The sequence below is a fragment of the Patella vulgata genome, chromosome 3 (genome assembly GCF_932274485.2).
Source record: "Patella vulgata chromosome 3, xgPatVulg1.2, whole genome shotgun sequence".
Classification (NCBI taxonomy): Eukaryota; Metazoa; Mollusca; class Gastropoda; family Patellidae; genus Patella; species Patella vulgata.
Genome location: NC_065881.2, coordinates 9,830,607 through 9,839,971, shown reverse-complemented (window position 1 = coordinate 9,839,971; position 9,365 = coordinate 9,830,607). Strand labels below are relative to the sequence as shown.

The following is a 9,365-nucleotide window of genomic DNA, read 5'->3' as shown; positions in this document are numbered from 1 at the left end:
ACATCTTCCGGGGGGGGGGGGGGGGAGAGGGAGGGGGGGAGAGAGCGAGGGGGGGGGGGTTGTTAAAGTCCACTCGACACAAACTAGGTCATTTCGGATCTAACATATACTGTAACACTATTTTAATGATAACAGATATCTGTTTAACTAAACATGTTATCCTTTATTTACACCAGGAACAAAATATAAAGCGGTTACATAAATACAACAGGAATTAAACTACACCAAGAACTTAAACTAAACATCAACATGGTACATTAATATTGTTTATGACTATACTGTACTTCAAAGATTCCGCCCTTCTGTCTCGTCAACGGCTTAACTCGGATGGACCTTTCGCCAGTCTCTGCTCATCTCTTCTCCCCGCTCGTCTACCGTCTGTGTCTCTTCTTGGCGTATCTCTAACTGCCAACAAAATAGTGTTTATATACCTTTCGACTGGGTCTACACACCACACGAGATCATTACTATATATAGCATTTACAAGTTATCTTAATTTCGCTGACTGATATAAATATATACATGTGGAATTGATATCTTTAATTAGTGCGTACGTGTGTACAACAAAGTGTATAATATCTGTTATTAAAACCAGCTGTCAATAAGTTATATGCACCTAAATGATCGTTCAATTTGATGAACGTTATAGAGTACTTTGTCACATGTGGTTCAATTTTATTTCAATCATTCGCTTGCTCGTAGGGGTCTTTAGCCGTGGGAGGAAACCGGAGGACCCTGAGAAACCCCACGGGGTTAGACAGGCGACCCTACTCCTTGGCACGTACAACCGTGGAATCGAAATCATGCCAGATGACTTTATGACAGACATCAAGATACAACGCGCTAACCATTGGCCCCATCCACCCCCACCCCCTTTCTGTAACGACTGGGCTGTTTTTTATATCAATGTTATTGACAATCGAGAATATGAACGATAGGCGGGGTTTCTATCTGCCAATCATGGCTATTTCTTGCCCAAAATTCATACATAAATGTTTACAAGGTTTTTGGAAAATAGGGTGTCAGTCCGAGAAGAGGGAATAATTCGCAACAAATATCGATACGGTTCGTGCTTGCTTCCTATCAAATTTAAAAACAGATGGTTAAAAACTAAAGCCTCTATCTTGTACATGGGTGTTTCGGCAAAGAGGGGTTTTAGATGGCAAACTCTTTAGTTGAAAACTAAGTAAGGCATAGAATCGATAGGGTTCGTCCTTCCATGACGCCAATGATCCCCTAATAGTTTCTAATAAGATCCGTTAAAACTATAGTCTCTTATCACGTTCAAAAGGTGTCCATAAAAGGGAGTATAACTTTAAAAAGATCCGTTAAAAAATATAGTTCGTTTTCGGCAACGGGGCCATAACTCTGGAACGGAAAGTCGCAGAACGCCAAATATCGATTAAGAAAAGATCCGCCAAAAAGTGTAGCCTCTACCTCCTTCACAGTGTTTTCGACAAAGGAGAGGTAACGGAAGGTCACATGTCGATACGGTTCGCCTTCTCGTGATCCAAATTCTACCCCCCCCCCCACATTAAAAAACGATCAGTCAAAAACTGTAGCCTATATCGCGTGAATTATTGATGTAAGGACGAACGAACAGACCGACGGACATGGTGACGAATATTCGCCCAAACTACATATATTATACGTTAAAATAATAAAAAAAACGTTGATCGAAAGTGTTTTATAAACGTTGTGCAAACTACTCTCGTACGTATGGGTGTATAAAATGTCAATTAAATATACAAAATATTAATGCAAAGGTTTTTTAAATTTTGTACAAACAAAGTCAATAGTACTTGACAACTTATTAAAATTATAACAATCTCAAAATACAGACAAGAAATGCATGTATTGTTAATCAAAAGTTAACATTAAAATGTAAAAATTTGATAGATTATGGAATTATGCCGCCATCCGATGATGCACAAATCTTAATAGTGAAATCAAATCAGATTATAGAATTATGCCGTCATCCGATGATGCACAAATCGTATTAGTGAAATCAAATCAGACAGAATTAAACTACCAAGAGATAGAATAATGAGAAAAATTCCCATATATCCTGTATACACAGCTGATGGCCGCTCGTCGGTTGCACTCGTTTTCTTTCGTATAGTACTGGATAATTTCTCAGTTGCAACAGTCAGATTCTTTTTAATCTCAGCCTTGAACTCTTCAATATATTCCGTGGTATTCTCTCTCTGATCAACAGTACGACAAAAACATCCACACGAAGAGGATCCATTAAACAAGATGGCGTCTCTTGTGCTCACCACCTCCGGGGGTTTAGCAGATGTTGATTCTTGTATATCAACTGTTCCGACTTCAGTTGTTAGTGCTTCATAAATTGATGGGGTATTGATCGTGGTTCGGAGGGCGGGGTCTTTGGGGCTACTCCATTCCTTATTTGTCGTACTAGTAGTTACCGCCTCGACTGAACTGATTTCTGATTCTAGCGACATTGATCTTAGTGCATCATAAATGGACGTAGTGCTTAGCTCTGAAACAGATGAAACGCTGGGATATGTCATGGATATGCTTTCCGGGGTAGTGGTTATCGTCGCAACGGAGCTGTCTCCCGATTCTAGCGATGCTGATGGTGGAGCATTAATCTTAGAGAAGAGGGTGGCATCTCTTTGGCTAACCAATTCTTTGCTTTCCGTAGTAGTGGTTATCATCTCAATTGACCTGATTGCTGTTTCTAGGTATGTAGAACTTAGTTCGTCAGGAATTGGTGTAGTGCTTAGCTCTGAAACAGAAGGGTATTCCTAGGATATATTTTTCGTAGTAGTAGTATGGTGGCCCATGGTTATCATAGAGAAATGTGTAAAAAATCAACCACAAATATTAAACTGTAAACATAAATTTGAATGAAAATAAAAATTCGCTAAAAAATAACAAAAAAGAAATCGAAAATAAAAAATAAATTAAATTAAATGAAATAGAAAATAATTTAAATTAAGTTAGATCTAAATTAAAATCGTTTTTGATAAAAACAAAGTAAAATAAATGTAAATCAAAAACTGAAATGAAAAAAAAAATTAAATTAAAAATATTTTTAAAAAAAAGTAAGTTTGAAAACTTAAACATACATTATGCAAGAGCTAAATCTGTCTATTGCAGGTCTTTCTTTAGGCCTGAAATGTTATCTAAATTATTAATTAGATATTAATTAACTTATCCAGACCATAATCAACTCTAGATGGCATCGCTAGCCTGCGATCTTTTGTGGATTGTGAGCCGATTTACTGCATAACTTTCCTTCTCGATTAAACGATTAAATAGATAATCGAGGCTATGCTGTTTATCGTACTGACTTTAGTAATGATGACCGAGGCTAGGCAGAAATTTCATTCGCTTAGTTTTCGGTTCATAGTGGATCAATTTGAATGAAATTTTCAGCAAATTGCCTCTAGTTTTTAACTATTATAGTGAGAATTGCCAACTCGTTATCGAATCTCCCATAATGTATCTTTAAATGAAAAAAAAAATTTTTTTTTTTTTTTTAAAATCGAATAGTGAAATGAAAACTAAAATACACGTCTCTACGTGGCCCATCGTTATCATCAGCCCATCGTTATCATTCAATCGGAACTGTAATCGAACATATGGGGGAATCGGTTTGGGGTAGACTCACTGCGCACGCAATAATTTCTAAACTAGCTATGGTGGGTGGCTTCAATATCTTTATTTCACTAAATCGAAAGATGCATAAGGTATGCACATGCCAAATTTCATTAACTTTCTATGTTGGCGTATCGAGTTTTACTACCGCAAAGTTCCTACTAGCACCCGGTGGTATAACTCAAAAAGCCAGCATAGGAAGCTTATGAAATTTTGCTAGGAACTTTGCGGTGAAATAACTCGATACGCCAACATAGAAAGTTAATGAAATTTGGCATGTTCGTTCATATCTTATCCATCTGTCGATTTGGTGAAATAAAGATTTTGAAGCCACCAAAGTTAGTTTAGACGTTATTGCGTGCGCAGTGAGTCTACCCCAACCCGATTCCCCCATATGTTTAGTATATACGGTAATATATCTCGAAACATAGGAATATGTGTGCTAACTTGATCTCGAATCTGGGTGCTGGTATACGGGTGAGAGAATATGTGTGCTAACTTGACCTCGAATCCGGGTGTTGTAAAACGGGTGAGAGATCCCGCTCGGTATTTCCCTTGGTGGTACCTTGCTGTTTGAGGAAGCAATGCCCTTTTTTGCGGTCCTTTTGTTGGACATCTTTTTGAGGCGCGCCCAGATTTCATTTTTTCGATCCATTCTAATTCTATTCATATTTCATGATGCCAAAAGTTTTTGACTGACGTGACCGCGAAGAAAAGGGAAATAACTCTGGTTTCGGCGCGTTCGATTGCAGTTCCGATTGAATGATAACGACGGGCTGATGATAACGATGGGCCACGTAGAGACATGTGTATTTTAGTTTTCATTTCACTTTTCGATTTAAAAAAAAAAAACAAAAAAACTTTAATTTTTTTTTCATTTAAGTTTTCAAACTTCCTTTTTTTTAAAAAAATATTTTTAATTTAATTTTTTTTTTCATTTCAGTTTTTGATTTACATTTATTTTACTTTGCTTTTATCAAAAATGATTTTAATTTAAATCTAATTTAATTTAAATTATTTTTTTATTTCATTTAATTTAATTTAGTTTTTATTTTCGATTTCTTTTTTGTTATTTTTTAGCGAATTTTTATTTTCATTCATGATCAAATTTATTTTTACAGTTTTTAATATTTGCGGTGGATTTTTTACACATTTATTATGATAACCATGGGCCACCATAGTTATAATTCCAACTGATCTGACTTCCGATACTAATGCTTCCCGAATTGATGTAGTGCTTATCTTTGAAACAGACGTGTCTGTAGATGGTCTCGTACCTAATATCGAATAAGAATAAAATACAGATATGCATATCAACATATCAAGATCAAATTAACTACAATTTTGAGCCACGGGCTGTTTATAAAATAAAATACAGATATTGATATCAACAGCCTTATACAAAATATTGGGCTAGAGTTGTTTTGGAATTTTCTGATCAACAACACTTGTATGCCGATACATGTACAATAGAGTGTAGGTATCTCAAAAATTATTTACCTTGGTCCACTAGTTCACCATAAATCTGGACTTCACACAGAGTTACACCGTAAAGCAGTAAAGTTGTTATTCTGATGTATCTAGCGGTACAGTTGGTGATTGTAAGATACTGTACAAGATCTGATGTCTGATGATGATAACATTCAGTGTAACATTTACTGGTGCTGTTACAGTCAACTCCCCCTGATAACATATAGTTACTTAATCTGTATTCTGGAATTTATAAACATCAAAAACATTATTGTACTGCAGATAGCAAGTCGTGTCTATCTAATTCATACAGAGAGAGAGAGAGAGAGAGAGAGAGAGAGACCCATGAAGTTGGAAAAGCGATGGGGTATAACGTCCACTCGACACAAACTAGGCCATTTCGGGACTAACCCATGGTTCAATTATATTTAATTAATTCGCTTGCGCGTAGGGGTTTTTAACAGTGGGAAGAAACCGGCAGACCCGGAAAAAACCCACGATGTTTGACAGGCGACCCTACTCCTTGTTCTCATTGTCACGTACAACCGGGGAATAATTTATACAGAATTTATTTATAATTCATAAATATTAATATAATTACCATACTGTAATTATGGCAATTCATGTAGATCTCATAAATGATTCATAAGTATTGATATGATTCCCACCAGAAACCAGTGGATGTTTTTTTACATATTGTAAATGGCAATTCATTCAGATCTCATTTATCAATCATAACTATTAATACAATGGAAGGAAATGGGGTTTAACGTCCTACTGGTCTGCTACGACTGGGCTCATGAAGACGAGCATACGCCATATAGTGTGCAATGAGGGACATTTTGCCCGGACAGGAGGTTTTGATGGCCCAGTGGTTAGCGTTCGTGCAGTATCTTAAGGTATGTCAGTGAGTCAACCGGCGTTGTTTCGATTCCCCGGTTGTACGTGACAAGGAGTAGGGTCGCCTGTCCAGCTTCGTGGGTTTTCGTCGAGTCCCCTGGTTTCCTCCCACTGCTAAAGACCCCTACGCGCAAGCGATTATTGAAATAAAATTGAATCTTATGTTAGTTGCGAAATGACCTAGTTAAACCCCATCCCTCTCTCTCACTCTCTCTCTCCCTTTCTCTCTCTTTGTCCGGACAACGGCGCTAAGGCCTACCCGTATATATAATTCTGTCAAGGGATCTTTTACGACTAAACAGCTGTCCTTGTTAGGCCCTCCTTCCTGCACCACGGACAAGGGGAAACCAAGCCGGAATCCCAATGAACCTTTTCGACCAATACCGGGCTAGCGAGCCAGCGTCTTACCAATTTAGCCACATAACTATTAATATCATTCTCACCAATTTAAATGAGTGGATCTTATTTACTCACGTTGTTTTTCTCTGTTGTAGACAACCACCTCTTTAATAGAATACGTTGACTGTAAATCGACTTCCCACCAACTGTTTCGAATTTCAAGAGTATGCGTGCATGATCCATCACGAAAGTTTGTATTGGTATCTCCATCTACTGCTTTGTTAGCATCTCCGCTAATGCCGATATGGGTGTTAACAAATACTGTACTCTGGGATGCAGGTTTATGCAGGGCGACATTGCTCCCCTCCCCTTCAATCACTGAAACTAATTAATACCACAGCACTGCAAGACTGGTTCAATACAATATAGTTCAAACAGTCATAAAAAGCCATAAAATGTATTGTTCATTACGTAAGATTTAGTTAAAGCGCTGTCCGTTCTAATATTATAGTGCAAAAATAGATAATGAAAAATGAATATATTAAAAATGCCAATCAGATTACATTGCTCTAAGCGAAGGTTTTATATCTCGGAGAAGTTCAAATCCATTAAGATCTCGGCTATACGACGTGGATTATACGTTTGTCGTGTGAATAAATGTCCAGTAGGGTGCATCAATAGCCCCTCGATATTTTAAAAATTTTCAGACCCACTGTCCCCTTTTCTAATCTGTTCCTGTTCCCGAAAAACACTCTATGCAAAAAATTAGGCAGATTCCACCGCAGCCTGCCAAAATCTGTCAGTAACTCATGCTCAATTAATGCATTTTATGAGAAATGCAGTTTATTATTGCAATTTTGTGGTGGTTTTTATTTTTTGTTTTGTTTTTTGTTCAGAAAGGATTATTGGCCACACATCTTTAGATCACCCGATCAAGCAGTTGACTTTTGATTTAAGTGAACTAAACCTAATAAACAATAATAAATTATGCATCTATGAGATCATAACCTAACTATAGTGTAATAAATAAAAGTCAACAAAATTTGTAGTAAATGTAATAAATTTATTTTTAAAATTATATGTTGATGGACTTATATATACAGAAACAGGATTGCCATAAGGCACTTATTAACACCGACACAGTTGAATTCTATAATATACGGCCTAGTTTAAAATCTCATACATATCTTAGTTTTCAGATTTTCATTTTCGCATATTTGGGAGTACCTTTCTATCGATTTCGACTACTTACTTGCAGGACATTTTGGTAATGTTTTTGGGACATGCACGAAATCTGAACTGATTTTATTTCTTCTTTTAGTTAGATCATATTCAACATTGAGCGACGATACAGCGTGTAAAGACTTAAACAATTCAGAATATACTCTCCACTACAGAGTTTGTAATTAACTCATAGTAGAATATATTTACATGGTGGAATAAAGATTCGCCGATATTCTCAACACTATAGAGCTTATAATTATAGATACTTTCCCACGTACAAACTGGGCGACTTGATGATATATTTGGACTAAAACATATTCAAACTAATTAATCTATCAAAAGTGTGCTTCATTTTGCCCAGATAGTGGGACTACGGCCCACTTTTATATCGAATTCCAACTGCCCAGGGATCTTTTACACCGGGAGCGAACCCGCGATTTACGCACTGTGGATCCGTGATAGCAGAACACGTAGTAGAATATGGAAATTATTTACACGGCAGAGTTTATAGTCACTATCTTTCCCCTTTTGGGGGGTTGGATGGCCGAATGGTTGGGATGTGCGCGCTGTATTATAAAGCCTGTCATTCAGTCAACTGGTGTGGTTTCGATTTTCCGGTTGTACGTGACAAGGAGTAGGGTCGCCTGTCCAACATCGTTGGTTCCCAAAATGACCTGGTTTGTGTCGAGTGGAAACCCCATTTCTCCGATTTCCTCCCATTGCTAAAGACACCCCTACGCACAAGCGAATTATTGAAAAACAAACTGACCCGAAATGACCTAATTTGTGTCGCTAAACTCTCCTCTCGTCCTCTCCCCCCTCTCTCTCACTCGTTTATACTCACCGGAGATTAGAACATATAGACATCCAAATTCCTTAAACTTCATAGTTACAATTCTAAATCACTACACAGTTTGTGTGTTATATTATATCTATAACAATACATTGATCAATTATATAAAATATTTATCAATATTTTCAACTAATTACTGAAGACGTTTTTAATTGGTGTGTAAGACAATAATGATCAGGTATGTGTGACAAAGTGATCTATACCTCTCTTCAAATTGAACGATCATTTAGGTGCACAGAACTTCATGACCTATGCTAGTTTTGATAATATATGATATTGACGTTTCAACTCTGTATGCACCGTTCTTAAGCAGGGGTTCTCAACTTTTTTTGCCAACGGCACACCTTGGAACACATAAAAAATAGGGACACGCCTGACTAAATATATATGAAAAATACTCGAATTTTGCAAAATAAAAACAGTCAAACGGCATACAACAGAGACTAGTCATAGACACATAGAATGACTCAAAATTAATAAAGAAAACACAGCTATCAGTAGACACCAAAAAATATTCAATTGGGATCAGGTGGTTTTTCGCATTTTCTTAGTGTGCTGTTCAAAATTCGGCGGCACGGTGTGCCGGCACACTGGTTGAGAATCACTGTTCTTAAGTCACGATTGTCTGTGTTGTAGTTAAACATGTAATAAATTCAATATGTCATTTACGGGCTGCACATGATCTGTGTGCAGGACTTCAAAGGAATATGCACTGGTCAGTAACCATGCCATGACGAGATAAAAGGGACAATTGCATGTATGGCCATATGTCATGTCTATTCTCCGGCGCTATATACATGTACATGTAATGGGGAGTTCACTGACAGTTAAACTGAAGACGACTAGACGGAGCAGAGAGAGTCGGAGAGACCGGCGTATGGACTCGCCCGATTTCAGTCGCTGCTTTGGTAGAGGGGCACAATGGTGGATTTAATACAGTTATATGTAT

The 9,365-nt window shown here is 37.2% G+C and overlaps 1 protein-coding gene across 2 annotated transcripts in view; it reads right to left on the bottom strand.

Annotated features, from left to right (window-relative positions):
• Window positions 1-9,365, bottom strand: part of LOC126815880 (uncharacterized) — a 298,227-nt gene that overhangs the window by 57,167 nt on the left and 231,695 nt on the right. The window lies entirely within an intron of this gene.